This window comes from Dipodomys merriami, unplaced genomic scaffold, assembly GCF_024711535.1.
Source record: "Dipodomys merriami isolate MVZ:Mamm:240054 unplaced genomic scaffold, mDipMer1.0.p SCAF_44, whole genome shotgun sequence".
Lineage (NCBI taxonomy): Eukaryota > Metazoa > Chordata > Mammalia > Rodentia > Heteromyidae > Dipodomys > Dipodomys merriami.
This window is the reverse complement of record NW_027206002.1, coordinates 11,246,495-11,267,673: the sequence shown is the minus strand read 5'-3', so window position 1 is coordinate 11,267,673 and position 21,179 is coordinate 11,246,495. Positions and strand designations below refer to the sequence as shown.

The 21,179-nt window shown below is 46.9% G+C and overlaps 1 protein-coding gene across 6 annotated transcripts in view; it reads right to left on the bottom strand.

Annotated features, from left to right (window-relative positions):
- Tenm2 (teneurin transmembrane protein 2) overlaps positions 1–19,177 on the bottom strand; it is an 856,557-nt gene extending 837,380 nt beyond the window's left edge. For 4 of the 6 annotated variants that reach the window (XM_069993966.1, XM_069993969.1, XM_069993971.1 and 1 more), the window contains exon 1: positions 19,090–19,177. The gene's annotated coding sequence lies outside the window, so the exon portion shown is untranslated. Of the gene's footprint in view, positions 1–17,528; positions 17,618–17,804; positions 17,850–19,089 lie in introns of those variants that run through there. The other 2 variants (XM_069993968.1, XM_069993967.1) reach the window with 2 other exon arrangements.
- Between the last annotated feature and the right edge of the window lie 2,002 nt (positions 19,178–21,179).

Genomic DNA, 21,179 nt, shown 5'->3' with positions numbered 1-21,179 from the left:
GGTTTTCTGGGAAAAAATTATCATCAAGCAAAAAGGAATTTCAAATACATTAATTGTACTGAATTAATCTCTAATGTATGAGAATCTTAAGAGTTGGGCAAACTCCTACAAGTCAAAATTGACTTCTTAAGTATAATATTTTTTCGACAAGACAATCTTACCTGGAATAATTAACACAGAGTATTTAATTATTATTAATGATTAACAAATTTTGAATGGCCATAATTTATTTTATTTTAGCATGCTTTAAGCTATAAGCAACTGTAATTATTTTTTCAGATGAGATTTTTTAACAATGGCATTCAATTTCTATTTTTTAAATAAATAGTATTGGACTTAATTATTAATTTCACTAAGGGCAAGATGAGATGGTTTATACATAGTTTTTTTCATGATGTTATACTTTTTCTTCAATTTTTCTAGTTATATTAAACTATATTTCTGTTCATTTATTTATTTATGTCTATGTTTCTCTTCAGTGATATTTTTTCTACAAAAAAGGACCATTTTTTCCATAGTTCTTTTTCATAGGAACTACAGACTTGGCCCCAAAACGTCCCTGGTTGTTTTTTCTGTTATAAGGAGGGTAAAAAATACTATTGCGCATAATCGAATCAATTTGATGTAAGTGTAAAACGAATTTTTATATGATATGAATTAAATCAACTCAAGCAAGTAACTCTTTCTGCAAATGACTTGCTGAATAAGTAAAGCAGATGCAGTGGAAAGTCACATAAAATAAGCATTTGGAGAGTCCCAAGATATCTGTCTCTATAAAAAAAAATAAGAGAGGGTACTCCGACTCCAGCTACCAACAAGCTGGTCCGGGTCCCCTGCTGTATAAAGCACTCATCACCACCAACGCAGCGACGTGGTTTCTTCTGACCCGGTGGGCCGCTCTCAGGGATACCATGGAGTACGAGCTCTGCAATGAGAGGGACAGGAAGCGTTCTGCAGCCTGCTGTGGATAAAGCCTAAAATCGGATTGAATCCAGTGGTCAAGACTGGACAACGGTAAAGAACGCGCCGGGCGCCGGTGGCTCATGACTGTCATCCCAGCTACTCAGGGGGCTGAGATCTGAGGAGCGTGGGGCGGGGAAAGTGTGTGAGACTCTTCTCTCCAATAAACCACCAGAAAACCAGAAGTGGTGCTGTGGCTCAAGTGGTAGAGCACTCGCCTTGAGCTGAAGAGCTCAGGGACAGCGCCTAGGCCCCGAGTTCAAGCCCCACCACCATCAACAACAACAAAAAGTAAAGAACGTTTAGCCACTTATTGCTCCTATGGTTATTTTTTTCACCCCAACATTTACAGGAGGGTGATCAGTTCTTAAAAACACGGCAGCCATAGAACTTCTATGTCTGCCATCCGCCAACGGATTCTTGTTGCAATGAAGATGAAGTCTAGAAAGTCTTTTTCTATCATTCATTCCCAGGTGCAGAAGCAATTAACCGGCTGAACGCAGACAGAATGGTCCAGGACTGTGGGCCAAGACAAACCTCTCCTCTTTTCAAGTTGAGTCTATCGGGTCACGAGCGCAGACTTGTGTTATGAAGGGTGATAGTTCATTTTAGGGTATATATGTGAAATGCTCAGTGCCTCTGACCAGTGACTCGCTCGCTACTGCACACTGAAGATCTCATGCTGAAGTGATCTGTTCGCTGTCTTACGACCGGAAGGTTCTCAGAGGCACAGCAGGAAAGGAATTATTTTTCTTGCCCTCCAGTTCTGGTCCTAGGCATGAGCCTGCGTCCTGGGTGCTTGCCCCTGCGCTCCCTGTTTGCTCCTTCGGAATTCACAGAAGCCCATCTGATTTTCCCAAGGAAAGAAAGCCCCCTGGGTGGGAAGCTAGGAAGAAGGTACGGATGACGTACGTCTATGGACTGGTGACAGCCGAATCTCGTGGTGCACAACTGACTGGCACCTCCTGGCGGGCAGGAGGTGCACACTGGAGGACCATAGTCTGAATCAGACATTGGGCAAAGGCACAAGACCCCAATACACACACACACACCAAAGGGGGGCGCTGAAGACCTAGCCCAGATGACACGGAGCTTATGCAGAAAGTGTGTAACTTCAACTTCAACCTCCCAGTGCCACTAGGATAATGAATGAATGAATGAATGATAATATGTCTTGTCTTATCCCACCATTCTCTCTCATTCTACCTGTGCTGCTAATGCAATCGCTCCAGAGAAGAGCAGAAGAGTAATCAACGGAGAGTCCCAAGTGCCAGCCTCAAGCTGGTTTTGAACATGCCTTCTTCCTCTTCACAGAGTCTGCTCAATCATACCAAAAGCCTACATGACTCCAGTTGGTCCAGAAACCCAAACCTTCCTCAATGATACGCTGACTTAGATTCATCCACTTGGCCAGGCACGCGCACACACACACACACACAAACACACACACACACATACACACACGGGAAGAAGACTGGGGAGGGGGGTGAGTCTGTCATGTGATCTCTTGGCTCCAAGCCAGGCTTTACAGAAGGGACAAATGACTTGTCCTACCAAAAAAATAAGTCATATTGTATCTTAAACCGGTGGTCTGTAATAAGAGATGCTGCTGTTGTCAGGCTGAAAGGAGACACCAAAAATAAACACTTGGGGGGGGAGATCGAAAGGTAGATCTGCCTCGTGAGTACCAGGCTCTGAGTTCAAAATCCCATTCGAATCGCCCCCCCCCCCCATGCACAGATCAGGATGACTGCGTTTCAATCAAACATTTTATGGAGCAAGGTGTTTTAATGTTATGAAACTGCTCAACGCCACGAAATGTTACTCTTCCCTTTTTTCCCAATGATTTGAAAATAATTGTGGACAGATTCCTGATGGATAATCATTAAAGCAGGTGCTAGGTTGAATTGGCCCCCCAGGATAGAGTTGCTAACCTCAACTTGAAGCAAATTCTATTTCCCTGACTTATAGGCAAACATAATTCTCCGTATAGGTGCAAAAGTAAAAGTGGACTTTCTCATACCAAAAAAATATCTATACATGATAGTTTCTTTTATAATTCCCATCAAGTACTATGGAAACTCAACTATTAAAATGCCTTGATATTAACTTTCTGATGGGAAAGTTGTTCCTTCATATGCATAGCGCTTTATCCCTGACTTTGTGCCCTGGTCTTATTTGCAAAAATGCCCTGATTTCGGAAATTAGAGAGCTCAGTTATAAAATTCCGACACAAACCCATGACATCAAGAGAATGCACTCAAGTTGGCCCAAACGGTAGAGCGGCTGCCTGGCAAGCACAAGGCCCCGAGTTCAAAGCTCATGCCGTAAGAGAACACAAACAAACAGTCATTCATCCAATCAGAATTTGCAAAGGAACAACCCGGGACATTGTCCCTAGGCTCTTCACTGCTGTGGTGTAGCAGATGCACAGACTCCAAACACGCCCACAGTGGGAAAGGAAGGCCTGACACAACCTTGCACAAGCGTGCAAACCTGCACATCTGCTGGGTGTACGTGCAACGTGCCTTCTCTCCAGGATCGCTGTGACCCACCGTTTTCAAACTCGGGCTTCTCTAGGGAGGCCTACAGGTTGGCCGGATGGTTCTTTGGCATTGGTCTGGCCTGAGGATGCCACCGGAGCTGCCCACGCCTCCTTGGACAGCCTGGTCTCCCACAGCTGGACACTGGCCAGCCAGGTGAGCATTGGCCACCGCGAACCACACTCTCCACACTGACCCCAAGCCCAGTGTCCTGCCTGTAGCACCTTCCCAGCCCCTCCTGGTGGGAGCAGAGAGGGGGATCCAAGCCTCCCCCCCCTTCACCAAACACACACCTTTCTTGCTCTCTGCCATCCCGGGTCAAGGAGGAGGGCGTGCAGATCAAAAAGAGATGCTGGGAAACTCTATCGGAAAAATGGCCTGCGGGAGTCCAGCCCAGGGGCAGCTGCCGACACTCAGCCCAGCGCTTCGCCGGCCAGCTGGACACCCGCAGGGCGGGTCTATGAAGCACGGTGGGCTCCGGAGGGGTCCCAAGCCCTCAGTCGCCACACAAGCCAAGAACGGGGGACAGTCCCCCCAACTTCCTCATCTGTTTTCAAAAGGAATGAGGAAAGCTCTTGAAAAAAGGCAAATGGGGGAAGTTCAAACCTTTCTAGCCCCTTCCCGGGAATAATGTGAGTGACCCAGACTGTATTCTGCTAGAGTTCAGCAGCGGATCTGCGTTTATCTAACGAGCTGGGGAGTCGGGCAATCTGGAACTTTAGGATCAGGACAGGTGAATGCTGCTATGTCGGGGGGCAGTGGTCATCCGAGCTTGACACAACCCAGGGGTGCAGATACGCCCCATGCACGCACCGCCTGCGTGTAAGGAGCACACAGGTACAGCTGCGTGTGAGGAGGGAGGGCTGGACAGGGGACCCTGGCCGTGTGGGGGTACACGCCTGTCACCTCGTGACCTCTCCCGTCCTTGCTAATTAACCCTTTGAGGCTGGATCACAAAGTCATCCAGCCCTGAGATGGGGAGAGGGAGGGTCGCTGCAGGCGTCCACACAAGGAGCCCGCCCGGCGTGAGTGTGAAAGTCGGTCCCCGTTCTCACCAGCTTTGCCGGGGTTTTGCACAAGTGTGCCAGGCTGGCATTTCACTGCCACGGCTGAATTCTAAATAGGGATCCGTGAGATGATTAATTTCGTCTCTTCTCCTCTCTCCTCTCACTCCCTTTCTCTCTCTCTCCTCTCCCTCTCCTCTCCTCTCCTCTCCTCCTCTGTGTCTTTCTTTCTCTGTCTCTCTCTGTCTCTGTCTCTCTCTGTCTCTGTCTCTCTGTCTCTGTCTCTGTCTCTCTCTCTCTCTCCCTCCCTCCCCTGCTCCCCCCCCACAAGTCACGGCTGGCCATCTACAGGAACAAAATACCTAACTGAGGAAAAGTGTCTTCCAACCACAGCATCTGTCTCGCTGGCAGGCTCTGCTGACAGTTGGGACCTGGCTCAGGAGCCGTTTCTTCAAGAAGTGCTGTCGGGCTGGGCTATTAGTGGTCTCTCCTCTTCCTCGGCACTGCCTGCTCCCCATTCTTCCCTACTGGATGGATGGATGGATGGATGGATGGATGGATGGACGGATGTGTATCTAGTTCTCCTTTGGAGAGCCTCCTATTTTGCCAACTATCTCTGATGGAGACCCTGCCCCTGTAGGAGAGGGCACAGGAACACTGGAACACTCATGTTTTGTGCTTGCAAAAAAAAAAAAAAGTGTCTATAAAAATCTCCTGGCATTTCTCAAGGGTCTAGCTCTAAGCATTATGTAAGCAGTTTCCTCCTTCAGGAAGAGAAAGAGATGCTTCAAGACACAGGAAAAAAAAAAATGCCCACAGCTCTCTAAGGGAATTTCAAAATAGCAAGGTACTTAAATACCAAGAAGAGTACCTGGTTTCCCTCCAAACCCAAACAGTCAGGGTGGCCAAAAAGCAGGAAGGAGGGAGCGGGAGGGGGTGAAGGGATGCAGAGGTCACCACGCCACGCCCTGGGTGCTACCGGGGAAACCACAGGATGAACCAGCAAGGAACCCCAGAAAAGATCCTGTCATGGGAGCCATTCCACGCAAGGCACTTGGCTGCGGAAGTTCCTGTGTTTTGTTTTTATAGACGAAATACTTAGGGTGGGGCTGTGCGTTCACAGGACCGGTATTCCAGTAACGGCGGAGCTGGCTCCTTCTAATCTGGAGCTTAAAATACTCCAGTCAGGCTCTCCTTTTCCTTCTTAAAAAAAAAAAAAAAGCCTCTCAAAATCCACTTTCTTCAAACAATGACTCAACCCAGAGACCCCCTGAAGGGTCTCGATTCTTACAGGAATTAGGAAAGATCTCCGGTTATTATTAGATTTCATTTTTGACAGGGGAGAAAGCAGAAAGTAGGCAAGGCAAGCTGGCCTTTCTCTGGCTTGAGATGCTTTTGAAAAGTGCCACATTCAAAAAGCGAGATTGCACAGAACTTCAAACCATGGACCAATTACTCCTAACCCTCTCCTTGAAAGCACAGGTAACCGAAACTCCCCGAAGTCCTAAAGGCATTCAAGAGACCCCCAAGTCTGTCTGTACATTTAACATTTTCTAAAAAAAAAATAACACCAAAACAGACAAAAAGATGGAGCCGGGAAGATCTTACTTACGGGAGTCAGTCAACAACAGCAACAAAAACCTACAGCAGAAGGACCATCTCCAACAAACTTCTAAAAAGAAGCTTCTGCAGAGAACTCATCCTCTGCCTGGAACTGTTTGGTAGAATTTAGTTCCATTAGATATTCCTTCTTATAAGTGCCCCAGGTGATTGGGGTTGGGGGGGGGAGAGAGGGTTGTTAAAGGAACATCGTAATTAGCTCTTATCCATAGCCAGGCTTATTTATAATACAAAATCCTCCTTTACACGTTTAGAGTTGTAATCATGGGAAGCAACGCTCCTTCATTGGTGGAAAAATATAACAGGTGAGCTTGAAACAAGTATTTATTTCATCTTTTTTTTTTAATGCAATGATACTCCAATAAAAAACAAAAGCACTGGGCACCGGCGGCTCACTCCTGAATTCCTAGCTATGCAGGAGGCTGAGATCTGAGGATCACGGTTTGAAGCCAACCTGGGCAGGAAAGGCCTTGAGACTCTTATCTCCAATGAACCAACAAGGAAAAAGCCTTGTGGCTTAAGCGGTAGAACCTAGGCCTTTAGAAAAAAAAAATAAATACAAAAGCTCAGGGACAAAGCCCCAAGTTCTGAGTTGGAGCTCACAGACTGGCACACACATTGCCCAACACACACACACACACACAGCTACACATTGTGTTTTATACTTTATATATATATATATTTAAAGTTAAATCTACATATATATGAGTGTGTGTATATTTAATTTTAAAGGTCATATGTAGACGAGAACTAAACATGAATATGAATAAGTTGGAGGCCAAGCCTCAAACTGGTATCTTTTCTAGTTTTTTTGTGCTTTGTTTTTTTTTTTTTGAAAGACTTACTAATAGTTCCATTTGTTTCCCATTTAAGATCCCCTCATTGTATTCTCAGCCATCTACATGGCAATATGTGGGCCCGCCTGGACAAAGCGTTTGCTTTGTGTGTATCACATGCACAATTTACTTAAATTCCAGATAATTGTGTGTGCATCTGCGAGGCTCTGTCACTGGTCTATATGAAGATGTTCGCGGTGTATACAAAGAGCAATTATCCAACAAGCAAAGAAAAAGAAACAGTCATTTCTGCAAATTACTGTCAGCTCCTTTATCAAGGAGTAAGTTTTGTGCTAAAAAGAATACAACCCCAAAAACACTTTTTTTTAAATGAAATGTATTCACTCACACCATGTACACTATATACAATGAACGGAAAAAATAAAACAAAACAAGAGCTTTTTTTTTCAACTGTTAAATTACTAGGTCTGAAACATGGAATTTCAAATAAAATCATTATACACATGAAAATTTAACCCTGGAAAGGGGGGAAAAAAACCCCATAACACAAACATCCGAGCTAACCGATGTAATGCGCTGGGTATTTGTTCTTACTCTCTATCTGTGATAAAATGTTTTAACAACAGTCACACTATTTATAATTGATTTTTTTTAAGATCCCCTCATTTGACACATAAACTCATAGAATCAAGACCACGAAGAAAAGGCAAAACAGAAAATTTAAAGGAAAAACAAAAACCTTAAAGAATGGCAAGTCTTCGCTGTGTGCGTGGGTAAGGTTTGGGCATCTCCACTCCTATTTTTCCTTCGTTCACTCTTGCCTCTTATTTTTCTCCTCTGCTCCTTTTTTTTTTCCTTTTAACTTCATGCGCAATCCCATTTCAACTGTCACACTCAACTCAGCAGACTTCCTTCAAAGACCAATCCAATTTTCAGACTTTTCTACTTCATTCCAACTAAACATCAATGGCTCTCTACACCAAGGACCTAATACAGTAGATCTGCTCAAAGCTCACCCCAGTGATGTCACCGGAACAAAGAAAAAAAAAACATTCGAGATCAAAAAATTTTGGAGACTTTTGACTTACACAAAATCCATCAATCCAGTGGCCATTTATTTCCACATTAACTTCATTTCAATATCTTCATTATCATTTTGTCAAATGTATTATGCTACAGACCAAAGCTATTAGTCAGTAAAAAAAAAAAAAAAAATCTCTGTATTCCCCAAACTGGAGAACCATCATTATCATTAATATTTCATGGAAGTGCATTAAATGAGACAATATTCAATATTTAACTATCTAATCCTACCATAATTTATATTAGAAAATACCAAGCATGGGAGAATTCAACCAGCTGAATTATTTTATTAGATGAACCTTTGTCGTTATTAATAACACTTCAGTATCTTGTATTTTTCCAGCACAGAATATAACATCCAAGGACTAAAAGTGATTTTGTATCTAATTAATTCTCAAAATCCTTGGGAGGCAGTGATGGAAGGATAAATATATTAATTTAGAACTGCAGAATTAAGGCTGAGCCTTCAGATGACAGTTTTACCAGCAATGTGGATCATTTGAAGAGTTTAACACCTTGCTACGTTTACGAATAACTTAGCAAGAGGAATGTAGGTTTGACCCTCAGAGAATCTAAACTGCAAGAGAAAGACTGCAGTTTTATTCCTCTCCTTACCTAGGATATCTACGATTCATTTATTTACAACCCAATACTAGGCCATCCAGAAGGCCCATTTATACTTTTCAACAAATCTCTACATTCTCTAGACCAAGGATGGACTATGCAAGCACAGGCAAACATCAGCTCATTGTCTGGAAATTAACTTCAGAATGAGCAGAGTTTACATTTGAAGAGGACCCTTGGTGCTATTAAAGGAATCGACGGGTTAAATGTACGAAAGTGGGTCTGTTCTAAAGTTCAAATTAAAAAAAAAATCAAAAGCTTTGAATCCATTTTAGGCAAGAGAGGCATTCTGGTTGCTGTGAAGGTTTTGAACACATACTCTGAGCACTTGATGCCTAAGCCTTTGGCCTTGTAGATCAATCCGTGAGGGAGGAATAATGGTAAATATGCTGTTTGTGAGTCTGACTGACTGCACCTTCTCCTGTGAAGTCAGTAATCCCCTCCCCTGAATCATAAAGTCAGTTTTTGTGTCTCATTGCAGCTCATGGACACACCAGCTTGGAATGGTGAATGAAATTCAGAGAGCAATGGAACAGCATGCTACCTGTGGTACAGAGCCAGTTTCCGGGGGTGAGGCTCAGACGTGGGCGTGGCAAGGACCCCGCTGGGCACCTGGCACTGGGTGACAGACCAGACAGCCAGGAGCTCATCTGTCCTGGTGATCCTAAACACATTCCCTTAGCCAGGACTCCTCCCTTTACAAGTCAAAACCACGAACTGACCTCCAGGTCGGCTTGACCTTCAGAGAACCTGAGCTACGAGAGAAAGGCTGCAGTTTTATTCCTCTCCTTATCTAGGCTATCTCTTATTAATTTATTATTAATAGCTATTATCAGTGAAGTAGCACTTTTATCCTGTGTTGGTAAATCCCATAAATGAGTGGAACTCCAACAGCGCTAGCCTGCGAGATTGTGGGTAGCGAAGGATATTCACCACTCTGAAAGATATTGCATGCAGAATGACCCAAGAGTCTTGGATCACTGCTTTATTAAAGGCTTAGACATTCTTTTGTTGTTGTTGTTGTTGTGGGGCTTGAACTCTGGGCCTGGGCGCTGTCCCTCAGCTCTTCAGCCCAAGGCGAGCGCTCTACCACTGGAGCCACAGCGCCACTTCCACTTTTCTGGTGGTTCACTGGAGTTCAGAGTCTCACGGACTTTCCTGCCCGGCTGGCTTTGAACTGCAATCCTCAGATCGCCACCTCCTGAGTAGCTAGGATTACAGGCATGAGCCACCAGGGCCTGGCTGGCTTAGACATTCTTATATACTCAAGATAGGAAGAGAGAAGAGACAAGGCTTAAATGAGGAATGCATCCTTAAAGACGCTCATTATTATCATCATTATTATTATTGGTTTCCCAACCTTAGCTTGCCCAACTCAGATCCACAAGGAACAGAGGATGGAAAAGAAATCTTGGTGGTCTAGATACCATTTGCTGGAACTGTGATATGCACATCTTGAAAGTTCTAGTGGAAATGAGCATTAATCAAGAGTCTGACCGCTGATACTAAAAGTCAGAGCTGACTGTCTCCGGTCCAGGAAGCTATTACCCAATGCCTGACAAGGGTCAGCATCTCCATGTACTTCTTCGCTATCCACTTTCAGAGCTATTCACCTGTACTTTGCAAGAATATTACCCTTCCCACAAATGACTACTGGAGAGGAGCTGAGGAGCATGAACAAGTGTTGGGAGGTAAATAGCAGAAACTGTGTGTTCGCCTTTGAGCTGCAGTTGGGATGTACCGGGCAGTTCCTTTGGAGAATATTTTTCATGCAGGACATTGTAGGAATGGTTTAAAACTTCCTTTACTTTCCAATTCCTATCTGTATTTGTTATTCTTCCAAAAAAAATCCCTTCTTTAAAAAGAAAAGTAAAACCCATAAATTCATCCATTGCTTGTGGGGGGAAAAAAATTGTAAATTGACCGCTTCAGGCCATGGAGTTGTTTATCCATTTGCTGATTAAATTTACACAGGCAACAGGCACACGGTAAAAGTGTCCAATGTCAGGATTTGTTCTTGTTGTGAATGCCAGGTGTTAGCAACAACCTTACTACTTTGCTAGGGGTAAGGCATTTAATACAGGCCCTCTGGCTCTGTCCTTTACTTAAGCATGCGGGTTACTAGATAACTGAATTTAAAAAAATAAATAAATAGAAAGAAAGCAAGCTGAGAATTTAGACTTCTGATCTCTCCTGAAGCTATACTTTCCCCAGAGTACATACATTTGGGTTTTAGCACAAAGCTATCTCTTTCTTTCTCTCTCTCTCTCTCTCTCTCTCTCTCTCTCTCTCTCTCTCTCTCTCTCTCTCTCTCTCTCACACACACACACACACACACGCCAATTTTGAAACTTCTGCAGTTAAAACGTTATTCAGACACATGCACTGTATTTTTGCCTAGACTATGAGCTTCTAGACCAAATGCCAGTCATCTGAGCATGTGCGTGCGTGTGTGCGTGCGCGCGTGCGCGTGTTTGTGTGTGTGTGTGGTTCTGTGTGCACCCCATGGGGGCTTAATAAACACTTATGAATTGACTGACAGGAGAAAAAGCAAGGAATGACAACCTTCAGGGTAGCCATAACACAATTTTAACTTGAAAATTGCCCACAAATAGACTTCACAATCTTTGGGAACATACACAAATCACATAAAAGGACCCTGTGCCCCTCATATACCTAGACTGGCCTTAGGGAATAGCGTACTGAAAAATCGCTGCTGTCAGAAGTAGAGTTTAGCTTCTCTATCTATTTACTGTTTGGTTTCTGTAGTGAATCCAGCTGTGAGCAGCATTTGTTTTGTAATAGAAGTTACTCCAGAATAACTCTTAAGACGCAGATTACAGTAAATCCAGAAATGTGCTTATCTTTAATATTCTCTCGCTAAGTCTACAAGTATCAAACCACCCCCTTTCATGGCTTAAGAACCACGTAGATGTTTTAACGTCTGTGCAGCCAAAGGGGCTACAACGATGACATGGACTCAAGTGGAGCTTTCCCCTGATGAATGGCAATTGGCAATACATCGTGAGTAACCCCACGTTTTGTGGGGTTTTTTCTTTTTTCTTTTTCTTTTTTTTTTTTTTTTTACAAAAATGCTGCACTAATGGTTTACTGTTAATTCTGAAGATGCATGCTGCATGAGGAAGCCTTGAAGAAAAACCTCTGAGTGACTCCGGATCTTGTTCTCTTGGGTGCATGTGCATCTTCTACCTGGGACCTGTTCTACAAACTGGCTGGTGGAACTCTGCAGATGAGCGAGAATGCTGCACTATGGCCACACCTCCACGGAAGGGCCTTTGTGTCAGCTGTCATCTGCTTTGGAAGAGCCTGGGAAGTCCACCCTGGTAAATTCCCCAGAGCACAGCATGGGAGCAAGTGGGAAAAGAGCCTTGCTCAAGACTATCCCATTAAACCGAAGGCATCAAGCCAGAAGAAAGATAAAACAGAGAGTTTTAAATAAAAACACACAAGAGGAAGGAAAAAATTCCGCACAGGCCTCTACGCTGCAAGGCTGAGCACAAGATTTATCTTAATTCCCTGTTGTAGCCATGTGTTTTGGCATTTGGTAATTTGATTGATTTGTAAGGATCAGTACCACTTTACAAGCACCTCCTTGCCTACCACCTTATTCTTCAGCTGTATCCCAACCCTGCCCCATCTCACCATCCCACCCCTCAGCTTTTCCCCCAGACCAATGCCCAGGAAGAGAGGCTCGGTCAACGGCTTTGTTGGACGATTTGAGAGTTCGTTTTCTAAAATACAGCTTTGAACATCTCATGATTTGTTTCCAAGAGTATAGACTATCTGACGTTTCTTACATATATCAACTGCTTGGAGAGGATGCTAACAGGTCCCCATTTTGGGTTTTCCTTAAGTCAAGACAAGAGTATCTGTGTGTGTGTGTGTGTGTGTGTGTGTGTGTGTGTGTGTGTGTGTGTGTGTGTGTGTGTGTGTGTGTGTGTGTGTGCGTGTGCGTGTGTGTGTGATATCTTTCAGGTTGTAGAGGCTCACCTGAATAGCAATGAGAAAGGCTGTATTTTTTTCCCTCTTATTTTCCTGGCAGTCTCCTCTGCACAGTGGGATGAGATGATTGATCATTTTTCCACACCCATTCGCAGCCTTCTCTGTGGCCACATGTACATTTGCCAATGCATAATTAAGCAACAGACACATCCAATAAATATAATAAATAAATTTGATTTTTTCCCCCTTGGTAATTGGTTTCATCTCACTGGGTCTGATTGTGCATAGGGACATATAAACAGGATTAGAGGAGAAAAATTAAGCTGTTGGGTCACACAAGTTTTGCAGCCCTCACCACAGCAAAGTGTTTCTGTAATAATTACGTTATTATTCTTAGGGTTAAAGTATAGAGACACGGTCTGTGCCTTCTCGGGAAGTCTCAGGTTAAAGATAAAGCTGGTAGCAAGATCATTACGATGAGGAAAGGGTATTTGGCTACAGGACAGGTTTTCTTATCTTCCTCGCCTGCTTCCATTAACTCTACTCTTTCCACGTACCTCCACCAAACCCATGAAGTCTGCAGCTGAACCCTGGCCCTGCTCTCCCACGAACTCTACTCTTTCCACGTACCTCCACCAAACCCATGAAGTCTGCAGCTGAACCTGGCCCTGCTCTCCCATGAACTCTACTCTTTCCACGTACCTCCACCAAACCCATGAAGTCTGCAGCTGAACCCTGGCCCTGCTCTCCCATGAACAGAAAGGACTTGGGGCACATCAGACCACAGAGCATGGGTAGCTATCTGTAGATATTTACTGTCTGAGCAAACACTAAAATGGAATGAAATTAAACCACTCTTGTACGGTTTTGCAGATACCAAGAACAAGTTTTAGCGTTATTATAAAGCGAGTATCCACTTCTATCCCATTTGATTTCTTAGATATCATTTTGGCATCAAAAATGGCTTGTCTTCAAAACCCCCAAACTGCTTATTGAAGGAATAAAATAATAAAGATGGAAATATCCTTCCATGCAATTTTAACCTGCCTGTGTCTCTCCCAGGTAATTTCTGCTGAAATGTGTTTGACATAACCAAATACTATAACATTTGAAATGGCTTAGAAAAATTACCATAGTTAATATCAGAAAGTCAGTTGCAACAGATTCTCTAATAATAAATGATTTTATCTACATATATATTTTGGATTAGCAATGTAATATGAATATAACTATCATCTTGGATGGTTCAGCTTCATTTCTGAAAATAATGTAAGAACCTAACCTGTCAACTCTTACAGGAGAATTTTCAAGTGACTTCCGAAGCATGTTCCAAATACAGGAAAAACTACACAGGAGCTACCGAAGTGGTTATATTAAGGTATTTTTTGAAAAAAATTCTCTGCCAAAACAGTTTCTATTTAATGGTCTGCTTCTTCTCCTTACAAATAACCTGATTTCTCTTACTGTAAATCAGAGAGATGTCAAAATATTATCAGCTAGGCCCTAAAACAATAACCAAAATGATATTTAAACATAACCCTTTATCAAAAGAATCCTCTGGAGATTTTGGATCACTATATTGATTGTCATTGACATGGATTTTTAGATCCACCCCTATTCTCCAACCTTAGTCTCTTCCTCCCAATACGAAAATGAAAGGCTAGGTAAAATCCCTAAACAAATGACTTGTTCTTTGAACAAACTGATAGATAAGTTCTTATTTTCCATGGTACATAGCACCCTCTGATATAAATATGAATGAAGCCTAAAGGTCACATTAACAGAAGTGGATAATACACAATGTATAACTGGTTTAAAAAAAAAAAAAGGTAGTCATCACAACAGTCAAACACACTGCCTTTTGATAAGCTAGGTTCCAAACTTCTGCAGAAACCATGCATTTTTTGCAACCACTGTACCAAGACAAGCATGCCGAACACCTAACTTCATATTTAGGCTCCTAAGTCCCAGGAAGACCTGAATGGGAACCCAAGTGGAATGGGGTAGATCCACAGACCACCAACGCAGAAGTGCACCAGAGCCCAGCTTCCTGTCCCAGAGCCCAGTCAAGTCCTGAGCCCGTATATCTCTCTTTCCCAAACAGGCACAGCCCTACTGGTCTCCCCAGGACACATGTGGGTCTGTGGTGCTCTGGGCACCTGGCGCTCATGTCTGCCGGAGCTACAGACTGTGAGTCGGATGAGGGATTCTAGCAATCCGGGCATCAGAGCCCAAGATCAATTCATATGGTTCCGGAGTCACAACATCTTTCACTGTGGAAAATAGGTTTTCCTTGACTGTATGAGCTGCGTTGTTTTTGTGTAAATTTCCTTTGCCTAAACTCGTGCATCCTTTTTACTCACTGGGTAGCTGAAAAAAATCTCACAACTGTCCAGTTTTGTCCTTGATAATTCTTGTTGCATCCAAAGCTCAAGATTCTAGGGTAGGTGAACCCATGAAAAAAAAGTCTTTCAGTAAAAACAAAGGAACTTTATTTGCAAACCCTTCCTTCCTTCCTTCCTTCCTTCCTTCCTTCCTTCCTTCCTTCCTTCCTTCCTTTCTTCCTTCCTTCTTTCCCCCTAAGGTCTGATAGAAAAAGGTGTAATATTTCAAGTTCAGAATCACATTATACTATACAACAGACTAAATCTACTGGTACACTCAGAAATGTGGTTTTAAGGGAAAGCATTCTATTTAGCCTCCCCCAAATGATTGTGTTACATAGTTCTTTAGTTTTGCTAAGTAGGGAAAGCAGCCCAAGATGATCAAAAAGTATATTACCAGTTGTATACAGTACTAAACAATCTGTTCCTTTTATGGAGCAAAATGGAAAGCAGGCATTGAAGGGATATTTTAACAAAGTTCCTATTTGCTCTTGCCATAAAACAAATTACTCCTGGTTTCACACAATCTTTAGTGGGGTGTTGTTATCTTTAAAAAAAAACATGTCTGATTTAATCAGGCCTTGCTATCTTCTCCTTCCCTGAGAACATATTAAAGGACCTCTCCTGCTCTCAGGAAACACAAAAACAAAAACATAACAAGAACAACAACAACAAAGCAGGTCTTACAATGATTCCGGAAGGTTATGAATCTCTCCTATAGACAGTGGAGGAACGTTTCTCCTCCACGCCCGCATGTAAGTAAGCTAGCAGAAGCCGTCCCTGCAAAGGATAAAACTGTTGCTTCCCACAAAGTTAATGAGCAAAAAAGCGTACGCTTTTCCGAGAGGTGACTAGCTTTACGCCAAGTTCTGCCTCCTCCCATCTCACAAGGCCGGTTCAACTTGAGCTCTAACCAAAGGAAGGGGCACAAAGGCCCTTGGAAATGCCCTTGACCAGTATTTCACTGCAAATCTTCTCTCAAAATCAGTCTGCTTGGGAAAGCAAGCAAGCAAAGGGCTACAGATTGGTTGGTTTGTGTTTTTTTTTTCCTCCTTAAAAATTAAATCACATAGGAGTTCAAAGCTCCCCTCGCCTCCACAAGGAAATTTGAAGATGCTTTCAGTAGCTCTACTCAATGCCCTAAAGGGGCATTCTTATCCAAATGAACTATGGGAACACAGTCAGTCAGTCCCAGGCGATTGTGAAGTTCAAGCACCCAGACTCAGAGCCTCTGCCCTGCTCCACAGCCTGCCGCCCCTGGCCCCCCCACCAAAGAAACTCCCTTCTCCCCAAGAGGTCCAGTGGCACACTTTAACAAATGCTCAAGAAGTCAACAGGAGGACAGGCTGAAGGTAAACTACCTCGTTCACCCGCAAGTCTAGCAAGGCACCGAGATTACTTTTGAGATACTAGCCTCCAATCAAAACCAGACACCCAACGTTAAAACGAGCTGAGCTGGGATTTCATAATGCACTTAATGATTAAATAAGCCCACCAAACAAGCCAACAAGCCAACCCACAAGACATTACACGGGTCCAGGGTGCTGAATGAATCGTACCTCTGCCACGTTTGCATTCCAAACATAGACATGTTTAATATTTTCACTGCCATCATTACGGCTTTGCAGAAGTTGCCAGGAAACTAGTAGAAAGAGGGGTGGGTGGGAAGGCATGAAGCAACCTCAGCTGGGAAGGAAAGGCTCTTTCCACATATGTCTAGTAAGAAAAGGACAAAGTGAAGCTGATTGGGACATTTCTTTTTTCAAAAAAAAATCATGCTTTCCATATATACTATATGGAAATTCGAAATCTTGTTCCCTGGGCCCAGCCACAAAGAAAAAAAAAAGGAAAAGGAAAAGAGTCCTTAGTTCTGGTCCATTTTCTCCTGGTGCCCAGGTTGGTGGACCATGCTAGAAAGTAGATAGAGAAGACACTCAGCATGGCTGAACGTGGTGGTCACAGAAACCGCCATACCCAGAGACACCGCGGGTTCAACACCAGGTGAATTCATTGTTCTTGATCACCCACAGGGGACAAAGCTTCACTCAGAGCACTTGTGATCTCAGTGAATGAAGCTCAGGTTTGTCTCCCCACCTCGATCCACACAATCATCGCACCAGCTCACGGCAGCATTTGTAAAACCGGCAACATTTCCATCACCAGGGGGCTTTGCCACGAAGCCCAGCTTCGATTCCCCACCAAATGACAAATGTCTAATCAACAGACCACAGAAGAAAATAAATACGTAAAGACAGAAGATGATCTGGGTCTCAGGAATCCTGGCCCACATGTTTAAGAAAAGCACCCAGAGGACAGGTAAAGCGACACCCACGGCATTTCCGGGCAGGTTTCTTTCTTTCTTTTTCTTTTTTTTTTTTTCCTGTTTGATCTCCAAAAAAATCTCCCTAGAGGAATTAATTTTACACTTCTGTTTGATTCTTCAGGACCGAACAGCCTGTCCGGTTCTTCCAACGTCAGCTAGAGACAGATGAATACAAAGTTTAAGAGGGTGTCTCCCCCTGGGTCCCCCTGTCCACCCGGGGAACTTACTACTTCAGGAGGTCGCCGCCACCACCGCAGAAGCCGGTGTCCTGCACGCACGGTGCAGGCAGACACGCGTGTGCCTGCAGATATTCCTAAGCTGGACCAGCCCTGCCTGAGCCGGCGGCCAGGTGCTCCTCCGATGGACACAATGCCATCTACATCCTGCAGCCTGCCCTGCTGTAGACCCCACCCCTCTCCTAGCGCTCCAGCTCTTGCCTCTCAGTTCATTTTTTCCACCCCCCTCTGGCTTAGCAGGAATTTTTCTTTTTTTTTTTTTTTTACCTCTAGAAATCCGACTGCTTGCTAAACTGCTGATGTGCCTTGCCTTCACTGCCTCTAACCACGTCTCTGCTGAACGGGAACTAAAAACTTAGGAGTGGGGTGGGCGGGGAGGTGGGGGGGGGAGGAAGGAAGGGGAAGGGCAAAACACACCAAACCTGGTGTCTTAGAATCCCTCCTCCCCTCCTCCCAGGACTTCAATGATATATAAACGCACTGGGTAATGATCAATAATTTTGTACCTTATATATTACTTTAAAAAATATAATATTTCAAAACAGATTCTGGAAATGACAGGGTGAGTTCTGGGTGGTGGTTGTTTTTTTTTTTTTTTTAAGAAAAAGAGTTAAGGTCCAATTTGCATGCATTATGCTGGCTATTTTAAATAATTTTATTCCATGCCGACGCAGCTCAGCCCCTTCCCCAAGTAGCACGATCCACGGGGAGTTAGGAACCTGGGAGAGGAGGCTGGTTTGAGGTTAGCCTTCACTCTGTGTCGCTCACAATTTGGAATCGAACAATACCAGCCATCTCCCTCTCTCTCCAAAGCCCCTAAATGTATTATTAAGTCAATTGAGCGTTGGCTCAATCCTGGCAGAACAGGACAGCAGAGGCTGCACTAAACCCTCTCTGTGTTTATGATCAGCACCAGCATCAGGAGTAGTGGTGTCTATTATTGCTAGCTGCAAATCTCCAGCAATGTGATGCAAAAGCAAAAAAAGAGGAAAAAAAAACCCAGCGGTGTCTTTTTCTTTCTTTTTTATAAAGAAATTCTCTTTGGGAATGCACATGATCCTTCCTGCAATCGGGAAGATTTTATTTTTTAGCTAGCATGTAGCATACAGGAGTTCTGGGCACGTATCTGTCATGCTGTCACAAATGAGCCCCATGCACCGTAATCCTGCAAAGATGACAACCTTAAAACATCAATGCAATGTTAAAAATGCCTTAGAACTGCGAGGAACAAGACCAGAGAAACCGGCAGCCTTTTCTGCAAGGAAATAACGCTCTGCTCCACCAAGCTCTCCCTTTCCCACCTCCCCCCCCCATTTCAGGGGGTGGTGGGGGTGGGGGGTGGGGGGGGAAAGGGGGGAAACTCATGCAACTCATGAAGACCTCCCAAAGTGCAGAATGTACATGTTCCAGCATTCATCTGAGGATGGAGGAAGAGGAGGAGGAGGAGAAGATAATAGTAAATAATAATCACAAACAAACCACAACAGTAATAGTAATAATTAATAATAATAATAAAACAACAACAACGACAACAACAACACATAGGAAAAACCTTGAGACAAGTTGGCGGACTGCACACATGCCAGGAGAAGAAGGGAAGCAAAGGAATTAACCGGGCTGGCTTCAGGAGAGACTGCAGAATGAAGAGCCACAGCCGGAGCGAGGAAGAGAGAGGGGAGAGGAGGAGGGGGGAGGAGGAAGGGGAGGAGGAGGAGGAGGAAGGGGGAGGAGGAGGAGGAAGGGGGAGGAGGGGGAGGAAGAAGGGGAGGAAGAGGAGGAGGAAGAAGGGGGAGGAAGGAGAGGAGGAAGGGGAGGAGGAGGGGAGGGGGAGGAGGAAGGGGAGGAGGGAAAGCAGGAGGAGGGAGGAGGAGGAGAGAGGAGGAGGAAGAAGAAGGGGAGGAGGAGGAGGAGGAAGAGGAAGAAGAAGAGGAGGAAGAAGAGGAGGACGAGGAGGGGGAAGAGGAGGAAGAAGAGGGGGAAGAGGAGGAGGAAGAAGAGGAGGAGGAGGAAGAAGAGGAGGAAGAAGAAGGGGGGAAGAGGAGGAGGAAGAGGAAGAAGAGGAGGAAGACGAGGAGGAAGAAGAGGAGGAGGACGAGGAGGAGGAGGGAAAGAAAGAGAAAGAAAAGTCAAGGGGGGCAGAGGGAGGGAGGGGGGACAGGGTTGAGGGGGACGGGGACGGGGTTGAGGGGGACGGGGTTGAGGGGGACGGGGTCAGGGGGACGGGAGGGGGAGGGAGGTCGGGGGGAAGGGGTCGGGGACGGGGTTGGGGTCGGGGTTGAGGGGGTCGGGGAGGGGGTCGGGGGGGTCGGGGACGGGGTCGGGGGGGACGGGGTCAGGGGACGGGGTCAGGGGAGGGGGTCGGGGGGGTCGGGGACGGGGTCGGGGGGGTCGGGGACGGGGTTGAGGGGGACGGGGTCAGGGGACGGGGTCAGGGGACGGGGTCGGGGGGGGTCGGGGACGGGGTTGAGGGGGACGGGGTCAGGGGAAGGGGTCGGGGGGGTCGGGGACGGGGTCAGGGGACGGGGTCGGGGGACGGGGTCGGGGGGGGGGTTCGGGGTCGGGGGGGGGGGTCGGGGACGGGGTTGGGGGGGGAGGGCCCGCGCGGGAGGAGGTGAGAAGCATTTACCCGCAGCCGCCGCCGGGTCGCCTCCCCGCATCTACAGAGAGAGAACTTAGCCCGGACTCTTCGGCGGGCGCCGCGCGGTGCTCCCCGCGCACTGCTCCCCGCGCGGTGCTCCCCGCGGTGCTCGGCGGGGGCGGGGGGCTGCCTGCAAGTCCGGGGGGTCCCCACACACCACCCTCCTCCGGGCCGCGGGGGGGGCAGAGGGAGGGAGGGGCAGCGGCCGCCCCTCCCCGGGCGCGCGCTCCTCCGACCCCTCCCCCAGCAGTGCCCGCGCCGGGGCTGGAGCCGGGCCGGGGCCGCCGGAGCCGCCGCCGCCGCCGCGGAGACTCGGGGAGGGGCGGGGAGGAGGGGGGAGGGTGGGAGGGAGGGCGGGGAGGAGGGGGGGCCGCCCGGAGCGACCCGAGCTGCCGCCACCCGACCAGCCTTCAGCCCGCTCTGCGAACCAGACCCGAGCCGCGCGCCCGGCTCGCTGCGCGCGCACCCGCGCCCCCCCCCCGCCCTGCGCTCGGCTCGCTGCGCGCGCACCCCAGTCCCCCCGCCCTGCGCCACGGCTCGCTGCGCGCGCACCCGCGCCCCCCCCCCCCGCCCTGCGCTCGGCTCGCTGCGCGCGCACCCCAGTCCCCCCGCCCTGCGCCACGGCTCGCTGCGCGCGCACCCGCGCCCCCCCCCCCGCCCTGCGCTCGGCTCGCTGCGCGCGCACCCCAGTCCCCCGCCCTGCGCCACGGCTCGCTGCGCGCGCACCCGCGCCCCCCCGCCCTGCGCTCGGCTCGCTGCGCGCGCACCCCAATCCCCCCCGCCCTGCGCTCGGCTCGCTGCGCGCGCACCCCAGCCCCCCCCCACCGCTCTGCGCCCGGCGCGCTGCGCGCACCCGCCCCCCGCCCTGCGCCCTAGCTCGCTGCGCGCGCACCCCAGTCCCCCCCCCCACACCCTGCGCCCTAGCTCGCTGCGCGCGCATCTCAGACCCCCCCCCTGCCCTGCGCCCGGATCGCTGCGCGCGCACCCGCGTTCCCCCCCCCCCC